The sequence below is a fragment of the Chiloscyllium plagiosum genome, chromosome 9 (assembly GCF_004010195.1).
Source record: "Chiloscyllium plagiosum isolate BGI_BamShark_2017 chromosome 9, ASM401019v2, whole genome shotgun sequence".
Classification (NCBI taxonomy): domain Eukaryota; kingdom Metazoa; phylum Chordata; class Chondrichthyes; order Orectolobiformes; family Hemiscylliidae; genus Chiloscyllium; species Chiloscyllium plagiosum.
The window spans coordinates 15,290,547-15,310,037 of NC_057718.1; the positions used below are offsets into that span (position 1 = coordinate 15,290,547).

General features: G+C 41.6%; 1 long non-coding RNA gene across 1 annotated transcript in view; it reads right to left on the reverse strand.

Annotated features, from left to right (window-relative positions):
- Positions 1 to 7,967: 7,967 nt before the first annotated feature.
- LOC122552643 overlaps positions 7,968 to 19,491 on the reverse strand; it is a 14,505-nt gene continuing 2,981 nt past the window's right edge. Inside the window, exons 2-3 of the long non-coding RNA XR_006312436.1 lie at positions 18,664 to 18,763; positions 7,968 to 8,227 (exon numbers count right to left, since the gene is read on the reverse strand). This is a non-coding gene — a long non-coding RNA (uncharacterized LOC122552643). The remainder of the gene's footprint in view (positions 8,228 to 18,663; positions 18,764 to 19,491) is intronic.

Consider the following 19,491-nt stretch of genomic DNA (forward strand, 5'->3'; position numbering starts at 1 on the left):
GTACTCTATGCCACTCTCTCCCCACCCCTACCCTCCTCTAGCTTATCTCTCCATGCTTCAGGCTCTCTGCCTTTATTCCTGATGAAGGGCTTTTGCCCGAAACGTCGATTTTGCCTGTCCTCGGATGCTGCCTGAATTGCTGTGCTCTTCCAGCACCACTAATCCAGAATATAACAAGTGCTGGTCTTGCCAGATATCCTTGCATTCCGTAAATATTTGAAAAGCTGGCCTTCAGGCCTTGTAATATCTCCTGGTGACATAACATGGATAAAACAAACACTACATGGTCCATCTGCAGGACTAAATAAAGTAGACAAACCACAGAAAAGAAGGTGGCAGAGCAAGCCATACCAGCCTGAACCTTTTCTGCAAAGAGCTACTCTGGCCAGGCAAAGGAGACCCATGAAAAACATTGCCTGACTCACCCAGCCTCTCTGCATCTCAATTTGGTGTTGCAGTTGCATTATTGACTCCTGATTTGTTACAGTCAGATCCACAACAGAATCATAGAATTCTTACAATACGGAAAGAGGCCATTCAGTCCGTCATACCTGTTCTTGTTCTATTACCTATTGCCAATCTCCTGCCTTTCCCCCATTTCCCTGTGTACTATTTCTATTCAGGTAAGCATCCAATTCTCTTTTGAATGCCTCAACTGAACCTGCCTCCACGACCTTTCCAGGCACTGCATTCCATACCCTAACCACCTGGTATGAAAAACATTTTTCTTACATCGCCCTTGCTTCATTTGCACAGTACTTTAAATTCATGCCCTCTTCCCCTTTCTTTTTGTTTTGAGTTGCAACAGCATCACACTATCTAAACTGTGTGTGTGGAGTTTGCACATTTTCCCCATGTCTGCAAAGTTTCCTCCGGGTGCTCCAGTTTCGTCCCACAATCTAAAGATGTGCAGGTTAGGTGAATTGGCCATGCTAAATTGCCCATCGTGTTCAGGGATGTGTAGATTAGGTGCATTAGTCAGGGGTAAATGTAGAGGAATAGGGTAGGAGAAAGGCTCTGGGTGGGTTACTCTTCAGAGGGTCAGTGTGGACTCGTTGGGCTGAATGGCCTGTTTGCCCACTTCATCGCCTTATCACTGTTCTTTCGAAGTTCCACACTGTCCACCTCACAGTTTGCAATCCAAGTTTAATGTCATGTAGAAATTTTGAAATTGTTCCCTCACACCAAGATCCCTGTTCACCTCACAGTTTGCAATCCAAGTTTAACGTCATGTAGAAATTTTGAAATTGTTCCCTCACACCAAGATCCATATCATTATTTTATGTATACCTTGAAAAGCAAGGGTCCTAATACTGACTCCTGAAGAACTCTATTACAAACCTTCCTCCATTATTTGATTATTTATTTTGCTCAATTCATCCCATACGTGTTCATACTTCACTCAAACCTCCACTACCCTACTTCAACAGAACATAACAGCATATTATTTTCTTGCATTCTCACGCATGATTAATCTCGCTTCCCTTAAATGCATTCTAATCATCACAACTAGTCCTTTATAGCAAGTTCCGTATCCTAGCTACTCTGTGTGACAAAGTTACTCCTGAGTTCTTTGCAGGTTTGATTAGCAATTTTAAAAATATATTTATGGTTCCTAATTTTGCAACTTTCATTAAAAACACAAATATTTCCCGGTGTTCTGCTCTAAGACTTTTCTTGAAGATGTCCCAGAGTCATTAAGTTATACAGCATGGGAACAGATGCTTTGGTCCAACTCATCCATGCCAACCAGGTTTCCCAAATGTAACAAGTCCCATTTGTTTGCATTTGGCCCATATCCCTCTAAACCCTTCCCATCACAAAAGAACTAGAAGCAGAAGTAGGCCACCTGGCCTTTTGAGCCTGCTCTGCCTTCAATAAGATCATGGCTGATCTTTTTGTGGCCTCAGCTCCACTTACTTGCCCTTCACCATAATCTTTCATTCCTTTACTGTTCAAAAAATTATCTATCTTAGCTTTAATCTCTTCACTGCACAGGGAATTCCATAGATTCACAACCTTCTGGGTGAAGAAATTACTTCTCAATTCAGTCCTCAGTCTGGTCCCCCTAATTTTGAGGCTCTGCCCTCTTGTCCTAGTTTCACCTGCCAGTAGAAACATTCACTCTACTTCTATCTCACCTATTTCCTTCATAATTCTCTATGGATGTAGGCTTGCTCACTGAGCTGGAAGGTTGATTTTCAGACATTTCATCACCATAATAAGTAACATCTTCAGTCAGCCTCCAGATGAAGCACTAGTGGTGCTACCCGCTTTCTATTTATATGTTTGGGTTTCCTTGTGTTGGTGATGTCATTTCCTGTGGTGACTTCATTTCCTGTACTTTTTCTCAGAGGGAGGTAAATGGGATCCAGGTCAATGTGTTTGTTGATAGATTTCCTGTTGGAATGCTACACTTCCAGGAATTCTCGTGTGTGTCTCTGTTTGGCTTGTCCTATGATGGATGTGTTGTCCCAGTCGAAGTGATATCCTTCCTCATCTGTATGTAAGGATACTACTGAGAGTGGGTCATGTCTTTTTTGTGGCTAGTTGATGTTCATGTATCCTGGTGGCTAGTTTTCTGCCTGTTTGTCTAATATAGTGTTTGTTACAGTTCTTGCAAGGTATTTTGTAAATGACATTATTTTGCTTGTCTGTAAAGAGGCTTTCAAGTTAATTAGCTGCTGTTTTAGTGTGATGGTGGGTTTGTGGTCTACCATGATGCCAAGAGGTCTGAGTAGTCTGGCAGTAATTCTGAGATGTCTTTGATGTAGGGGAGAGTGGCTAAGGTTACTGGTCTTGTTGTGTCTGTTTGTTGGGATTTGTTGCTGGAAATCGGCAGATGTGTTCATTGAGTACCATTCTTTTGAATACACTGTATAGGTGATTTTCCTCTGCTCTGCATCGTTCCTCTGTGCTGCAATGTGTGGTGGCTTATTGAAATAATGTTGTAATGCAGCTTCGTTTGTGGTTCCTGTCTCATTACACAGGACCAGATCTAGGATAGCTTGCTCCCTCGTCGGCTCCATTATATACTGTTCAAGAAAATTATCGTGGATCCATTCAATGAACACCTCCTGACTGACCTGGTTTGACCAATTGACATGTTGATTTAAAAACCCCCATGATAATTGCTGTACCATTTTTACAGGCATTAGTTATTTCTTAGTTATTGCCCGCTCCGATGTGATATTATGTGGCCTATAAACTACACCTATCAGTGACTTTTTCTTCTTAGAATTTCTAATTTCCACTGAAATGAATTCAACCTTATTCTCCATAGAGCTGAAAAATGTGTTGCTGGAAAAGCGCAGCAGGTCAGGCAGCATCCAAGGAGCTGGAGAATCGACGTTTCGGGCATAAGCCCTTCTGCACTACCTCGTGCTCCCACGAGGAGGTTGAACAGTTCATCCACTTTACTAACACCTTCCACCCCAACCTTAAAAACAAAGGGCTTATGCCCGAAACGTCGATTCTCCTGCTCCTTGGATGCTGCCTGACCTGCTGCGCTTTTCCAGCAACACATTTTTCAGCTCTGATCTCCAGCATCTGCAGTCCTCACTTTCTCCTCCTTATTCTCCATAGAACCTATATCATCTCTCATCCCCTGCCCTGATGTCATCCTTAAATATCAGAGCTACACCACCTCCCTTATATTATAACACTTATCTCCCTGTCTGTCCTTCCAAATAGTCTGATACCCCTGGATATTTAACTCCCAGTCGTGATCATCCTGCAACCATGTCTCCGCAATGGCTACAAAATCATATTCAGTCGTGATGATCTATGCTGTTAACTCATCTACCTTGTTACGAATGCTACTAGCATCCCTCTAAACGTTTCCTATTCAAGTATCTGTTTAAATGTCTTTTAAATGCTGTAACTGTACCTGCATCTACCACTTCCTCTGGCAAACATGGAGGGGTACTGATTTAGTAGCAGCAAAAGTTAGAGGTGCAGTGAGTTATAATAAGCAGGAGATTTCCTTTACTGTACTTGACCTGAGATCATGAGACCAGATGGAAGTCTGGAATCAATGTAAAGGACTTTTCATCTTGTACTCATCAGGACACTTTCCAAGAGTACTAATTCAAGGGAGATAACTAAAATTTGTACTGAAGGAGAGGAGAATGCTGACTGTTTGGTTGAAAAATTGCACTGATTGGCAGATGCTTTACCACAGAGGGTGCACTAGCTAGATGATGACTGACTGCTACTCACCTGAATGGAAAATCTGTTTATTTCAAATTCTACAAATATATTTTTAATATCTATGTATTTATTAGTGTAGTATGCATTATACATTTTTATACTGCAATCTTTGCAATGTGAGTTGAGTAGAATTTGATTTCTTTTGATGCCATGACTAGAAACTGTTGGAAAACCGGTTCCACAGAAGATGACAGCAACATACTTGATTGACCTTTCAGAGCTAATTATATTTTACTTGTAAAGTCACAAAATAAATTCCCTGGCAACATTTAGACAGATTGTCAGCTTGTTGCACTTGCTTGCCCAAACTCTCTTGCTGACTCTCTTCTGCAACTTGCCTTCTCTCACTTTATCCATACAGCCATTTTCAAGTGTCAGCCCTCACAATGTGTCAGTGGTCTATGTCATAGGTTTATAATGCCTGATCCACAGACTGAATTAGGCCCACTTTATGGTGCTAAATAGCCCTTCAATTCAATTGTGAATGAAGAAAAAAGTTGCCCTGCAGAGACTGAGAAATATCAAACAATTAGCAACACCAGCTTTCAGTGGAAACGTATGTGCCTCCAGCCCCTAGCACCACTTTAATCTCTCTTCAACAGGGATCTGTTTTAAGAATCCACAGTATTTCAGATCTCAATCTTGCAGTCATGTTTAATCAAATTCCCAACTAATGGGGATTAATAAACTCAGCAGTCCTTCAGGAGTTATAAAGATTTACACAGGTCTCATTACTGTCCTGCAATGCAACACAGCACACCCTGTGTGTCAATACCACAAGCAGAGTTATTAAAGTTAAAAATACAAAAAATTATATTTTACAAAATGCTGCGCGGTACAATTGTATAATTCAAAAAAGCAGGAATGAGATCCATGTTTGTGTGCAAATTGATAGTTGTTATACACTGTACACATATGACATCCAACCAGTAAATCTCTCATAACAGTCACTGTACTATGTTATTGCAAAATGATTCAGCAAAGTTTTTCTTGGATTTTATAGTTAAGATTTGCTTGCAATTCAGGTGTGTGTTTGCTTGTTGTGTTCAAAAAATATACCCATTCGAGGTCTGTTCAAAGTGAAGTCACATTTTATACACTCCCATAAGAAAGAAGTAGACTTGCTGATGTTAGAGGTTCATGATCAGAGTTCCCTAATGGAGGCAGGCGATGATTTATAGCAATTTTCTGGAAGTTTATTGAGGAACAGTAGTTTAGATATGGTACCCTTAGTTAATTGGGCAAAGGAAAGAAATATATAACCTATGACAGATGAGAATATTGATGCCAGAACCGTCTGCAGAATGGAATAGAATGGCAACGCACTCCCATGTCCCAGTGGTCCCATGCCCTTTTGTGGTGGACTCTAGTACTCTTTGGTGGTATCCTGGTCTTCCCCCAAGCAGATGGTGTGACTCATCTCCTGGGATCTTCTTGCTTCATCCTTCCTTCCTTTCCTTGCTATTATGCCTGTTATGGGGTCTGTCGTTCAAACATCTTTCTGGCCACTTTTGGCCAATGGCTATGGGACAGCTACTAATGATGTCAGATGATTGCTGACCTCTTGCCCACCTCCATTGGAGGTTAGTTTTCATTCCTTCTAAGAACAAAATCTTCTCATTTTCAAAAACAATACACTTATGTTAGGGTACATTTGGCACCAGATAAATTGTTGATGCTAATTCAACTTGCATCGTGACTTTCATGTTTCTCATAATTCTTCACTTTTGTTTACCCATGCAAGAATTTTAGAAAATTAAATACTGCTGCTAAAGCTATTAAATGAAATTTCATTCTACATGACAAATGCTGAAGGTGGATAAATTACCTGTACTACATTTCTACACCCCAGAGTTCTGAAGAAGATAGCTGAAGAGATAGTGGAGCATTAGTGGTGATCTTCCAGGAATTGCTGGAGTAGAGGAGCATCCCAGAGGACTGGAAAATCGTAATGTAACCGCTTGTTTAAAAAAGGAGTAAGGCAAAAGGCCTTTTAGCCTGACCTCAGTTATTGATAAGATTTTGCTGTCCATTGTGAAGGATGAGATTTTTGAATAGTTGAAAATGCCTGATAAAATAAGGCAAAGTCATAAGACCATAAGACATAGGAGTGGAAGTAAGGCCATTCGGCCCATCGAGTCCACTCCGCCATTCAATCATGGCTGATGCGCATTTCAGCTCCACTTACCAGCGTTCTCCCCGTAGCCCTTAATTCCTCTAGACAACAAGAATCTATCAATCTCGGCCTTGAAGACATTTAGCGTCCCGGCTTCCACTGCACTCCGTGGCAATGAATTCCACAGGCCCACCACTCTCTGGCTGAAGAAATGTCTCCGCATTTCTGTTCTGAAATGACCCCCTCTAATTCTAAGGCTGTGTCCACGGGTCCTAGTCTCCTCGTTTAACTGAAACAATTTCCTAGCATCCACCTTTTCCAAGCCATGTATTATTTTGTACGTCTCTATTAAGTCTCCCCTTAATCTTCTAAACTCCAATGAATACAATCCCAGTATCCTCAGCCGTTCCTCATATGTTAGACCTGTCATTCCAGGGATCATCCGTGTGAATCTCCGTTGGACTCGTTCCAGTGCCAGTATGTCCTTCCTGAGGTGTGGGGACCAAAACTGGACACAGTCAGCATTGAGAGATCATGCCTGACAAATCTGTTAGAATTCTTTGAGGAGGTAAGGAGCAGGTTCAACCAAGGAGAACCAAAGGAGGTTATCTACTTGGACTTCCAGAAGCCCTTTGACAAGGTGCTGCACAGAAAGCTGCTGAGAGGTAAGGGCCCATGGTGTTAAGAGGCAAGGTACGAACATGGATAGATGATTGGCTGTAGGCAGAAAGTAGAGAGTGGGGATAATATAGTCCTTATCAGGATGGCAGCCAGTGAAAAGTGGTGCTTCGCATGGGTCAGTGTTGGGACCACACTTCTCATTTTATACATTAATGATCTAGATGAAGGAACTGAGGGCATTCTGGCTAAGTTTGCAGATAGATGGACGGACAGGTAATATTAAGGAGGTAGGGAGGCTGCAGAAGGATTTGGACAAGAATGGGCAAAGAATTGGCAAATGGAGTACAATATGGGAAAGTGTGAGGTCATGTACTTTGGGTACGAGGAATAGAGGCATAGACTATTTTCTAAATGGGGAGAAAATTCAGAAATCTGAAGTGCAAAGTGACTTGGGAGTCCTAGCCCAGGATTCTCTCAAGGCTAATTTGCAGGTTGAGTCAGGCAAGTACGGTAAAGGCATTTATTTCAAGAGGACTAAAATATTCAAGCAAGGGTGTACCTCTGAGATTTTAGGCTCTGGCCAGACCACATTTAGGGTATTATGAGCAATTTTGGGTCCCATATCTCAGGCAGGATGTACTGGCCCTGGAGTGGGTCCAGATGAGGTTCACAAAAATGATCCCAGGAATGAAAGTCTTTACAATTGAGGAATGTTTGACAACTCTGCATTTATACTCGATGGAGTTTAGAAGGATGAAGGGGGATCTAATTGAAACAGAATGCTGAACAACCTGGACAGAGTGGACATTGGGAAAATGTTTCCATAAGGAGGAGAGACTAGGACCCAAGGGCACAGCCTTAGAGTAAAGGGAAGATCCTTTAGAACAGAGATGAGCAGAAACTTCTTCATCCAGAGATTGGTGAATCCATGGAATTTATTGCCACAGAATGCTGTGGAGGCTCAGTCATTGAGTATATTTAAGGCTGAGATAGATAGGTTCTTGATTGTCAAGGGGATCAAGGGTTATGGGAAGAAAACAGGAGAATGGTGTTGAGAAACTTACCAGCCATGATTGAATGACAGAGCAGACTCGAGTGGCCTAAGTTCTGCTCCAGTGTCTTATGCTTACAAAATCAGTTTTTTAAGGGACCCCAATATCCAACAGACTTTAACATGGACATATTTCATGTAGCATTGTGATTGTGTTCCATCGTTGGAGATGTGATCTTCTAGGTTAGTTATTCCTCAAAATGTTGACAACTTAATGTAGTGTCCTCCTGTGAATGTGAAATATATTTCAACATTATTAAAATTGCAGGAAATGATCCTAACCAACATTCTTTACTCAACCAAAATTGGAAAAACAGATCAACTGATCGTGCAACAGCTTACTTTCTGCAAATTGCTTGCAATATTTTTCCACTCAATCAAACTGTTTTGAACTGCTTCTGAAGTCATACAATAGAATGTTACATGAATTGAATTATCTCCCAATTTTGAAAACAATAAAATTCTGAATTTTTTCCCCACATTCTCTTATTTTGCCAGATTGCCTTGTCACTGGAAAGTCTAGGATATCATTCATAGGAAGACATCTGAAGTACATTGCATTTGAGTATGGGAGTAAAACCAGAACTATCTAACCCAGGAAAACTCCAACTTAATTTCTTTATTCTCTTGTGGGATGAGGGCATCACTAGCTTGCCAAAATTTATTTCCTGTCTCTAGTTGACCTTGAGAGGGTTATGATGAGCTGCCTTCTTAAACCTTTGCAGTTTATATGCTGTAGGTAGACCCACAATGCCCTTAGGGAGAGAATTCCAGGATTTTGCCAATTGCAATGAAGGAATAGTGACCTATTTCCCAGTCAGGATGGTGAATGGCTTGGAGGGGAATTTACATCGTACTCCAAGTGGGGAATATACCACCATACTCCTGACTTGATCCTTGTAGATGTTTGGGGAGTCAGGAAGTGAGAACACTGAGTTCTGAGGAAGGGGCACTGAACCTGAAACTCTGATTTCTCTCTGCAGATGCTGCCAGACTTACTGAGCCTTTCCAGCAATTTCTGTTGTTGTTTCTGATTTCTAGCATCCGCAGTTCTTTCTGTTTTTACAGAAGCAATCTGGCTATTCAGCTCATCATGTCTGCTTCAATCAACAAAGAACTGACGACACAAATGTAATTTTCTAGCTATTGGCCCACATACCTGGAGTTATGGCAACGCAACTGAATATCAAAATGCTTCTGAAACATTATGAAAGCTTCTGACTCAACCCTCTTTTAGGCAGTACATTCTCGACACTGTGAATGCAAAAGCTTCTCCTCAACTCTCCACTTGGCCTTTTACTGCTTACCTTAATCTATGAGCTCTGGTCATTGTACTAATAGAAAGAAGTGCCTTCGGACCTATCCGGTCATAATCTTATATACCTCTATCAGTTCTCCTTTCAACCTTCACTGCTCTGAAGAAAACAAACCTTGCTCATTCAATCTGTCCTCATATCTTAAGACTCATCAGCCTATGGAACATCCTGGTAAATCTCCTCTGCACCCTCTTGTATGCAATCACATCTTTACTATAATTCAGTGACCAGTACTGCACATTGTACTCCAATTATTTATGGATTTTCAGAAATATTTGATAAATGCAGGGTTGCATGTAGATGTAGGTAGAATGGTATGTTTGGCAGAAAAGTGGAAAATGAAACAGAGAAGTATGAGAGAATATATTTTATAATGTAGTGCTCCAAAACAAAGGAATAGCAATAAATGGGATGATACTTAATGCTGCAAAGAAACAAAGCGAGTTTGGAGTTTTGTAGTTCCTCACTTGAGGTTGTAGTTGTGTTCCTAAAACTGAAAGTTTAAGTGAAAAATTATAAGTAGATAGGATAATGAACAAAGCATTTTGTATGCTGCTCTTGTTGGTCAGAGCATTGAGTACAGGAGTTGGGAGGTCATTTTGCAGCTGTACAGGAAATTGGTTAGGCCACGTTTGGAGTATTGTGTGCAATTCTTGCCTCCCTCCTATTGGAAGGACATTATGAAACTTGAAATGGTTCAGAAAAGATTTATAAGGATGTTGCAGGTGACCACCATTGCACTATACACACACACAGATACTCCTACAAACACACACACTCTCACACACAGGCACTCCTATACACACATACACACGGACACACATATACACAGACACGCACACAGACACCCACACACACCCTTACAGACACACACACTCCCACACTCACGCATGCACCCCCTCACAGACTTAAGACACTCTGCACTTACTACACACACACATATATACTTTCTCACACTCACAACCCCCAACCCAGACAGACACACACAGACAGACAAAGACCCACATGCACACATATATTTTGTGGGGTGAATTTGTACTTGCAAGGTTACATTGTACTTTGCTCAAAAACTGCATGAATTAATGTAAAACTCCGTTATCTCACTTTTAAGATTAGAATCAATCTAAACATCATGGCATAGACAGAGAACACAGGGGGCTAACACCTTCAACATATTGTTTAGCTATCACCACTGTTAACAGCTAACCTGAGAATGCAACTTTTTTTTAAAAAAAGGTTTTGTGATTTACACATGAAAGAAGTGAAACTGTCATGGTATTCTAACAGATGAAAGGCTTAACAGACAATCAATTGCTCAGTTACATCACACTGTAAATTTTTGCTATAAATTCTGTGTATTAGGATTGAGCCCTCCACTACCACCTAATGAAGGAGTGACGCTCCTAAAGCTAGTGTGCTTCCAATTAAACCTGTTGGACTATAACCTGGTATTGTGTGATTTTTAACATTTAAAAGGCATCTGGATGGGTATATGATGAGGAAGGGTTTAGAGGTTTATGGGCCAAGTGCTGGCAAATGGGAATAGATTAGGTTAGGATATATGGTCAGCATGGACGAGTTGGACCGAAGTGTCTGTTTCCATGCTGTACATCTCAATGATTCTATACCTCTAAGTGGATCAGATTTTCTATTATAAGCATAATATCTGCCATTGGGTTTTGTAGGACTACGTTAATCAGAAAATAAATATTAAAGTGTGACAGACACACTTTAAGTTTCAATGTTGTAAATTTTGACATTTGTAATTAAATGTTTTAAAATAACTAATTAAAATATGCTAGCTCCCTCTAATTACCTATTGCTCACTGCTTTTGCTGTCCCACACTTCCCTTGCACCCTCCAGCTCACTGACCATCCTACTCCTCAACTCTCTACACCCTTATCCCTCCCACTCACTGCCTTTGTTGACTCTGCCACTCTCCAACCTTTCAGGTCCCCAACATACAAACACATGCTTATATGAACATACAGATTCAGATGAAGGGTAGCTGAGTGAGCCCCTGGAGCCTGCTCTGCCATTCAATAGGATCATGGCTGATCCAACTGTAAACTGACATGCACATTCTCATCTATATAATTTTTCAACTCTTTGCTAAACAATATTATATGTCCCTCTGTATTAAAAATATTCAACAGCTCTGCTTCTGCCATGAAGAGATCATCCAAGAATTCTTTTACTTTTTCTGGTGATCCAGTTATACATAGATCCTCCATGACTGAAGCGCAGCATTGCCAGATATCGCATGGAATATTGAATATTTAAATCCCTCAGACGCTTCTTCGCCTCATCGAATGCCTTCCTCTTGCGAACCACAACTGGAGAGAAGTCCTGGAACAACATTATTTTGGAGCCCTTGTATACCATGGAATGGGGGTCTTTCTGGAGGCCTCCAGCAACATTTGTTTTTCCCTGTAATGTTGAAGTCGAACGAGGACCGGGCAGGGGCGCTGGTTCGACCCGGGCTTGCGATAGCAACCCGGTTGGGCCCGCTCAAAGTGCACCCATGAGAGGCTCATGATCCGCTGAGAGAAAAGAAAATCAAGAACTAGGGTTGCAATTTAGAGATCTGTAGTCAAAGATCCAAGATCTCAGCAACCCAGTAGGTCTGAGTCTGCTGAGCTCTGCCCAAGACCCAGGCAAAGTGGGGTATACACTCTCACCTCACTTGTTAAATTATTTAAAATAGCTTTTTTCGCAGCAGCAGTTTGATGCATTTTAAAATGACCAAAGGCAAAGGTTCACAAAGTTCGCAACAGGTAATCGAAAATCGAGATCATCAGAAAAATATTCAGTTGCTGGGCCTTCCCGAACAGGAGGAGGAAGGTCAGCTTGTTGATTTTTTGGAGCAATGGCTCCCACAGCTGTTGAAATTGGAGTCGAAGCTGGGCCTGGTGCGGGTTGAGCGGGCCCAACTGGGTTGCTATGCACAGGCCTGGGTCGGACCAGCACCCCCACCCGATCCTAGTTCGACTTCAACATTACAGGGAAAAACAAATACTGCTGGAGGCCTCCAGAGTTTTGGGGAAGGATCCCCATTCCATGGTATACAAGGGCTCTAAAATAATGCTGTTCCAGGATTTCTCTCCAATTGTGGTTCACAAGAGGAAGGCATCCGATGCGGTGAAGAAGCGTCTGAGGGATTTAAATATTCAATATTCCATGCGATATCTGGCCACACTGCGCTTTAGTCATGGAGGATCTGTGTATAACTTCGGATCACCGGAAAAAGTAAAAGAATTCTTAGATGCTCTCAAATGGACTGCAGGACATGAACAATATGGATAATGACTTTATTTTGCTTCCTTTTTTGTTTTCTCTTCTCCTCTTTCTCTTTTCCATATTTCCTCGGGCGGGGGTGGGGAGGCTCGTTCTTTCTCTTTTCTTTTGACTCCTTTCTATAACTCGCTCGGTTTATCCAATTATTGGGGATTGTTTTTGAGTTGTTGTTTGTTGCTTAATACTTGCTGGGATTGTAATTTTGTAATTTTATATATTTTTATCTTATGTTGTTGTTTTGTTAAGTGTACCTAGGTAATAGTATGGAGGGGATGGGTTGGTCACCCACTTTTAACTCCTGTATTATAAGATATTGGCATTTATTTACTCTACTTTGTGATGTCTGGGCCGAGGGCATGGCTCGAGCTGGGAGATGTTATGGTGGAATTACTGGAAGGTAGAAGTGCCTCCTGTGGACAAGGGGGAAAGTCTCCTTTTAAATATGTTTTATGTTTTTTTTAGGAGTAGTTCTTAGCTGTTTTGATTTAGTTGTTTTGAAGGGTATTCTTATATGTGAATTGTTTATGGTTTTTCTACTCAATGTCTTTTGGGTGGGGTTTTTCCTCCTGGGGGGTCTCAGGCTTGATCATGGTTAGTCATTCGTTTAGGTGGTGCACCTGGAATATCAAGGGAAGTCACTCACCAATCAAAAGGAAAAAGATCTTGTCAAGTCTGAAAAAAGAAAGGGTTAATGTATCCCTTCTATCAGAGACACATCTACTTGATAAGGAGCATTCAAAGCTGCAACAGGTTGGATTTGGCCAGGTGTTCTTTTCATCTTTCAGCTCAAAACGTAGGGGAGTGGCCATTCTTATTCGGAAGAATCTTCCCTTCCAAATGCTAAGCCAGATAAAAGATGAGTCTGGACAGCATACATTACTTAAAGCCCTAATATTTGGAGAGGAATACGGGATTTTGAATCTTTACTGCCCCCCCGGCACACCCTTTTAAATTTGTAACAGAAGCATTCTCCAAGTTGATGGCTCTCCGGGTGCGCCACACAATCATAGGGGGAGATTTTAATTGTATCATCGACCCCGAGGTGGACAGGATACCTAGGAGCTCCCCGGGTATATCTCTGAGACCTAGGCAATTGGCTGATCTGAATATGGGGCTGGTAGATATGTGGAGGTGTCTTCACCCTGAGGGTAGAGATTTTACTTTTTATTCTAATCCACACAAATGCCATACCAGAATTGATTTTTTTCTTGTCCGTTCGACCTTTCTGAATTCGATATTGTTTTGTAAAATGGGTAATATAACTATTTCCAACCACGCCACAATATATATGGAGGTTAAGAGTAGTAATGACGAGATGGGTTCCCGACATTGGTGTATGGACCCTTTCCTATTGAAGGATAGTAAGTTCATAAAGTATTTCTCGCAGGAATTTAAAACTTTCTGGGATATCAACTGAGACATGGCCAGTAACCCATCGGTGATGTGGGAGACAGCTAAGGCATACGTGCGAGGTTTGATTAGTTCATATTCTGCGACCCAGAAAAGACAAAAGGGAGAACAACAGCGTCTGCTCGAGGTCGCCTGAAGGCAGCTGAGACAGCATATGTTGACAGGCCCTCCATTACTAAACTACAGCGGATCACAGCCCTCTGGGCAACTTTGAATACCGCACTTACTCAAACAGCAAAAATGGAGATATTATTGCAAAGCAGAGATTATTTGAATACGGCGATAAGCCTGGCAGGTATCTAACATACCTTGCCAAAAAGAAAAAGGCTCCCCAATCTATTATGTCTATTAGAGAGAGTGCTGGTACCCTGACTTGTGATCGTAAAAAGATTCATGCAGCCTTTAGAAAGTTCTATTTGGAATTGTATAAGTCGGAGGGCTGTGAGGATAGAACGAGGAAGATGGGAGTCCTTTTTTAAAAATCTGGCCCTCCCAGGCCTAACCTCGGAGCAGGTGTCGTTCTTGAAAGCCCCCCTGACAACCTAGGAAGTACAGGAGGCGGTGAGGCAGCTCCAGAGCAGTAAAGTGCTCAGACCGGATGGATTCCAGGCTGCGTTCTATAAAGAATTTATAGTTGAATTAGTCAGGCCACTTATACATATGTATAATTATTCACACAGTCAGGGTTGCCTCCCGCCTTCCCTGAGAGAAGCAAATATTTCTCTCATTCTCAAGAAAGGAAAAGCCCCAGATGATTGCTCTTCGTACGGACCCATATCCTTATTGAATGTGGATTTTAGAATTCTCTGAAAAATGTTGGCATTAAGATTGGAGAGGGATTTACCATTCATTATAAAAGAGGATCAGACGGGGTTTATAAAGGGTCGCAGATCAACTAATAACATTAGAAAAGTCTTAAACAGGGCACTGCTCCTCGGATGCTGCTTGAACTGCTGTGCTCTTCCAGCACCACTAATCCAGAACATGGTACAAGCCTGCCAGCAGGGAGCAATACTGGGATTAGTTGTCTCCCTTGATGCATAGAAGGCATTCGATCGGGTAGAATGGCCATATCTCTTTTATACTTTGGAACGGTTTGGTGTTGGAGAGGTCTTTACTAAATGGGTTACAGTATTATATAATGACCACAAAGCAACGGTGATTACCAATGGTGTAAGTTCAGATAGCTTTAGTGTTGGCAGAGGTTGTCATCAGGAATGCCCTCTCTCACCATTATTATTTACGCTAGTGATTGAGCCGCTGGTGGAAGCTATACAAACTGACCCTAATATAACGGCCTCGGATGTTGGATCGGGTAAGCATAAATGCACTCTCTATGCAGATGACATCCTTCTTTTCTTAAATGACCCATTGACATCTGTGCCCGCTTAATTCAAGTGGTTAACTTATTTGGTATGTCTAAGGTTACAAAATCAATTTTATGAAATAGGAGGCCATGCTGCTAGAAGGTCTTACCAGCAGATGGATCCCGTTTCCCCTTTCGGTGGTCACTGGGAGGTTTTCTTTACTTAGGTATTTTTATTAATCTGGTATTTGGTCAGCTGTATAAAGCCAACTATACACACTTATTAGAGAAAATAAGACAGGGCCTTCAACGCTGGGAAGATCTCCCAATATTCTGGCTAGTAAGAATAGCTTTGATTAAAATGAATATTCTACCTTGCCTTTTATACTATATGAGAATGCTCCCCTTGATGCTGCCGAGACAGGCGCTGCGAAAGATCTATGGTTGGCTCGGCTCCTTTATTTGGAGTCATAGTCGGGCCCTTATTAAATTAGATAAGCTGTAGCTCCCACAAGTAAGGGTTGAGCTGGATTTTCTGGATTTCAGGAGGTACCAATTGAGCTCTCTGTTATCTTACGTAGCTGACTGGGTCTCCTTTGACCCACAATCAACCTGGTTAGATATTGAGGATTCCCATGCAAAATGTCTCTTCATCAATCTATTATTTATGGATAAGATGAGAGTTATTATGGATCATTGTAAAAATCCTACTGTATTAAGACAATAAAAGCTTGGAGGATAATGCGACAGGATGAGGGTCATCTACAAAAAACATCCCCTTATACCCTATTGTGGAATGTTGGGATTCCAGCCAGGGCTGACTGATGCTGTATTTAAAATCTGGGAGTCCAGAGATATCTCGTGTTTGGGAGATCTGTTCGATGGGGAGGTCATGATGTCCTTCAAACAGTTACGTCAGATATTTGGGTTGCGTAGCAAAGACCTTTTTCGATATTTTCAAATATGAGACTTCATACAAAAGAAAACCACATTGATAATTAATCCTTATAAATTGGATCTGGAAAGGAGAGTGCTTTGGCCAATGGGTTCACCCTTGGTCAGTACTGTCTACCACTTACTACTGAAGAAGGGCTTATGCCCGAAACGTCGATTCTCCTACTCCTTTAATGCTGCCTGACCTGCTGTGCTTTTCCAGCAACACATTTTTAAGCTCTGATCTCCAGCATCTGCAGTCCTCACTTTCTCCCACTTACTACATAATAAGGTATCGAAGGACATGGAACGGTTATATAAAATCTGAAATCAAGAATTGGGGATGGAAATCTCCTTAGAGATGTGGGAGGATGTCTGGGAAAATGCTAGGAAGATTTCTATCTGTAATAGAACTCAGGTTATTCAATTGAAGATACTTCATAGGGCTCACATGGCACCACAGCGACTTGCAAAGTTCAAGGCAGGAGTATCTTTAATGTGCCCTAAATGCAAAATAGAAGTTGGTACCCTCACTCATTGTCTGTGGACATGCCATAAGATCCACAGGTATTGGGATAGTGTAGCGAATACTTTGGCAAAGATTTTGGGAATGGAGATTAGGTTGGACTCAGTGTCTCTACTTTTGAGCTCTCCAAATTTCCCCTCTCTAGATGCATACGGGAGGAAATTATTGACTATCCTTTCCTTTTGCGCAAGGAAAAACATCTTAGTAAATTGGGTATCTGACAGTCCCCCTGGACTTTCGAATTTGCATAGGATACTTATGGAATATATCCCTCCGGACTTCCTTACGAATATGGTGCACCAAAAAACAGAATTATTTTATAGAACATGGCAGCCCTTTTTGAACTACATTGATGCAGATATATCGGTCATATTGTTTAGGGCCTTTGCTTAGCCGTGGGGATGGTTTTGGCTCGTTCAGGGGCTCCCGGAGGAAGAATCCCACATAAATACGGGTTTTGTTATGACTTGATATAAATTTATTTTGAATGTGTATCTAGTTATTTATTTACTTATTTATTTTCTCCTTTTTTTGGTTATTGTTAGTAATGTATGATATCCTATTTTGTGTTTTGGTAGTTTGTAGAATAGATTAGTAGTAGTTAGTTTTCTTAATTTTATATTGATGTTGTTATTATATTGTAAAGTGGAATACACTATTTTGTACTAATTTTGTAACTTTGTAGAAAATCTCAAAAATCTTTTTTTCATAAAAAAAGATTTGTAGTCACCCATTTAAAACAGTGATTAGATGAATAGTTTTTTTTCTCCTGTAAGAGGAAACATGTTCTGCACATCTGTCCTGTTGAGATCCTTCACATTTCAAACAAGTCACCTTTTACTCTTAAATTCCAGCAGATACAAAACTAGTCTGTCCAAGCTTTCCTTACGGTACATTCCATTCATTCTGGGTATGTATTTTGAAAACCTTCTCTGAGCTTACAGCAAATACATACATCCTCCCTTAAATAAAGTGACCAATTTGCACAGCACACCAGATGTCGTCTCATTAATGCCCCATATAGCCAAAGCATAATTTCCCTCCTTTTGTACTTAATTCCCCTTACAATAAATATTCACATTTTGTTAATTTTCCTAATTATTTAATGAACCTGCTAACTAACCTTTTGCCATTCATGCCTGAGTACACTTCAATCCCTGTGAATACCAGAGCTCTGCATCATTTATCATTTAGGTAACATGCTTCTTTTTTATTCTTCCGGTCAAAATGGACAATCTTCCTATTAAAACACCCTTCTGCTCCCTGATCCACCCATTCATTACTTTTCTCAATCATTTCTTCCCTCCCTAACCCTCCTGCTCCTTGCTTCTTTGGAGACGTGTGGCTGTCACAATGTTGGTATTTTTATAAGGTTACTATACTCTTGAGGTTTTCTCCAGAGAGGGGGTAATTGGCCAGGCTCCAACTGGGCTGGGTTTAAAAGGTTTATTGGGCCCCTTTTGTTTATCCTTAACAGGTAATGCCTCTGGCCTAAGGTTTTCATGTCTTAAAAAAGGTATAATCAAAGGGGAGTGGCCAGCTAACTGTGTAACTGGCCTTCCTTTAGAGCTTTTAATTCAGTTTAGCAGCAGTGTTTGTGAAGAAAGGCTGCTGGGGAAAGTCCAACTGGGTACTCTCTCTCTAACGTCAAGCCTGTATGCTCTGGTTTATTTCATTTTTACTGTTTGTGCTAAGGGATGTGTTTATTGGGACTGTTGCAAGTATTTCCGGAACAACATCAGTAATAAGTTATCCGGTATTCTATTTTCTGTTCTTTATGCTTCATTCCGTAATTTTGTAAATAAATTCTGTTTGTTTGAAACTTGGCAGTTGAATCAGCTAATTCACTCCGAGAATATCCACTGTACACTCACCTAAAACAAAGTTACAGTCCGGGCTACCTGCTTAAAAATATTTTGAGAGGTCGGTCCTGGTCCATAACAGTAGCGAAAGTGAGAAAGTGCAGGAGAAGAGCTGCAAGTGAGAGAATTTGGAAGAGAAGCAGTGAGCAGTGGCAATTGTAACCTGAGTGTCAGCAAATAACTTAGAAGCAGTAAGTGGGGGGGTTAATGAGTAGGACTGCACAAAACACACCAGATGACCTCCTTCTTTAGAGACCGCAATTTCCATTCCCACGTGGTTAAAGATGCCCTCCAACGCATCTCGTCCACATTTCACACCTCCGCCCTCAGAACCCAATCCTCCAACCGTAACAAGGACAGAACGCCCCTGGTGCTCACCTTCCACCCGACCAACCTTCGCATAAACCAAATTATCTGCCTACATTTCCGCCACCTCCAAACAGACCCCACCACCAGGGATATATTTCCCTCCCCACCCCTTTCCGCCTTCCGCAAAGACCATTCCCTTTGTGACTACCTGGTCAGGTCCACGCCCCCCTAAAACCACCCTCCCATCCTGGCACTTTCCCCTGCCACTGCAGGAACTGTAAAACCTGCGCCCACACCTCCTCGCTCACCTCTATCCAAGGCCTAAAGGAGCCTTCACATCCATCAAAGTTTTACCTGCACATCCACTAATATCATTTATTGTATCCGTTGCTCCCGCTGCGGTCTCCTCTACATTGGGGAGACTGGACACCTCCTAGCAGAGCGCTTTAGGGAACATCTCCGGGACACCCGCACCAATCAACCACACCGCCCCATGGCCCAACATTTCAACTCCCCCTCCCACTCTGCCGA